Source organism: Somniosus microcephalus, chromosome 2 (genome assembly GCF_052327205.1).
Source record: "Somniosus microcephalus isolate GS21.2 chromosome 2, FLI_Smic_1.0, whole genome shotgun sequence".
NCBI lineage: Eukaryota > Metazoa > Chordata > Chondrichthyes > Squaliformes > Somniosidae > Somniosus > Somniosus microcephalus.
Window position 1 is genome coordinate 15170561 of NC_140988.1, and position 3182 is coordinate 15173742.

Genomic DNA, 3182 nt, shown 5'->3' on the forward strand with positions numbered 1-3182 from the left:
TACAGACACACACACACGCTCATATACAGACACACACACACGCTCATATACAGACAAACACACACACACTCATATACAGACACACACACACTCATATACAGACACACACACACTCATATACAGACAAACACACACGCTCATATACAGACACACACACACTCATATACAGACACACACACACATATACAGACACACACACTCATATACAGACACACACACTCATATACAGACACACACACTCATATACAGACACACACACATGCTCATATACAGACACACACACTCATATACAGACACACACACACGCTCATATACAGACACACACACTCATATACAGACACACACACACTCATATACAGACACACACACACGCTCATATACAGACACACACACTCATATACAGACACACACACACGCTCATATACAGACACACACACTCATATACAGACACACACACACACACTCATATACAGACACACACACACACTCATATACAGACACACACACTCATATACAGACACACACACTCACTCATATACAGACACACACACTCATATACAGATACACACACTCATATACAGACACACACACTCATATACAGACACACACACTCATATACAGACACACACACTCATATACAGACACACACACTCATATACAGACACACACACTCACTCATATACAGACACACACACTCATATACAGATACACACACTCATATACAGACACACGCACTCATATACAGACACACACACTCACTCATATACAGACACACACTCATATACAGACACACACACTCATATACAGACACACACACAAACAGACACACACTCATGCACACTCATATACAGGCACAAACAAACACACTCATATACAGACACACAGACAAATACATACAAACAGACAGGCATACACAAACACACAGACACACACACACACATACAGACAGAGACACAAATACAGAAACAGACACAGACATACAAACACACACAGAAACAGACACACAAAAACACACAAATACACACGCACAAAAGACACACAAATACACTCAAACTGACAGACATACAAAGACACAGAAACATACACAGACACAGACACACACAAACACAGACAGACACATGTAAAAGAAAATAAAGAAAGACTTGCATTTATACAGCGCTTTTCACAACCACTGGACATCCCAAAGCACTTTACAGCCAATGAAGTACTTTTTGAAGTTTGGGCTCTGTTGTAATGTAGGCAACGAGGCAGCCAATTTGTGCACAGCAAGCTCCCACAAACAGCAATGTGATAATGGCCAAATAATCTGTTTTAGTGATACTGATTGAGGGATAAATATTGGCCCAAGACACCGGGGAGAACTCCCCTGCTCTTCTTTGAAATAGTGCCATGGGACCTTTTACATTCACCTGAGGGAGCAGACGGGGCCTTGGTTTAACATCTCACCTTAAAGACGGCACCTCTGACAGTGCAGCGCTCCCTCAGTATTGCACTGAAGTATCAGTCTAGATTGTTGTGCTCAAGTCTCTGGAGTGGGACATGCACAAACACACACATGCACATAGACACACACACACAGACATACACAAACACACACAGACCCACACACGTAAACAGACACACACCTGCACACAAACACAGACAGACCCGCACACACAAAACACACAGACATACACAAACACATACACACACCTACACACAGACCCGTACACATGCACAGACACACGAACACAAATGGCTTCTTCACCACTAACATTCATAGTTTATCAAAGTGTCAAAACAACAGAAAATTGCATAACATTGCATTTGAAAGGTTCGCCTTTGGGGTGTGGGAGTCATCATCAGAATGGAACCTTTTGGCCTATCTTTGTTCCTCTTCAGCTTTCAAAATGTGCTCATCTTTTCTATTAATATGATTGCTGTAACAAAGTTGAAAGTAAAATCAAAACAGAATGAGAAGCAAAGAGAATGAAATGTTTTTGAAAGAGAATAAATCTGTTATATTTCTTTTTTTAATTTTGAGGATGGAATTGCTATTGTCTTTTAATGATTTTCTTTAAGTTTACATTTCGAAATGGAGTTTTTCCTTGGTCACCTTGTGTATCTGATGTGTATATAAAATCCACGTTTAAGAGTCCCCAGGCCAAGATACTGAACATAAGAGCATAAGAATAGGCCATACGGCCCTTCGAGCCTGCTCCGCTGAGAAAGCTGTGCTTGTAGAATCTGTTTGAGTGCACTCACTTTCCCCAGAGGAACACACTCCACTTACCTAAGTCCAGGGAGCTTGTGCACAGTTTGGCAAAACAAAGGCTTAGCACCCCCGAATTGCGTGCAGGGGTACTGCTGGAGTTTCACTAGCTAAAGCCACACAGCTTAGCTGTGGAAGCAGAAAGCGTTGATTCATTCAGATTCAAATCAGATCGATTTCTTTCAGAAAATAGCATTTTGGGATACAGTATGACGTAAGAAAACTACTAGGCACTTGGTCTAAGCGTTAAACAAAGCTTTAATCAACTGTTTTACAACATGGAGGTCTAGTTGTGTCCTTCACTAGTTCCTGTTAAGAATGTCCTGCGCAAGCTGGGCCCGTGCCCGAGTATTTATACTCTCCCTGGACAGCGCCACCTGTAGGCCACTCAGTATTATTTCATAAGTCTTTCTTTCATGAATGACTGATTCATGTCACAGTACATGAGTAATTTGTGACTTGACATGTAGTAAGCATAGTGTGCTTGGGAGGTGACTTTGGACCATTAGTTCCCAAAGCTCTCTACCACTGGGATTTTCATTGCGTAAGGTTTGGGTCTGTTGTAGTCTAATAGATAGAGATTGATTACCATGATTAGTCATCAACTGCATTATCATTGCATCATGCGATGACCAGGATAGTCGAAGGCAAACTAGATGGGCCTTGGTCTTCATTTGTCCAGCAATTCCTATGTTACACAGCACTGGTAAACTGCCAGCTGCTTGTCTACCTAGAGCCACTCGACCAATTGAGGCAATGGCTTTCAGGGTTGTCTGAAGCCAAGGGAGAAAAATCTGACCCCTCCAGGTTTCATTAGTGAGCCAGACTGGCTTGTCAATGACCATCAATAGTGTCATGGAGTACTGCGGACCTCCCTGGTTCAGGTATCAAAACTTCCACTGCCAGGCATACCATCTTGGAGTCACTTCAA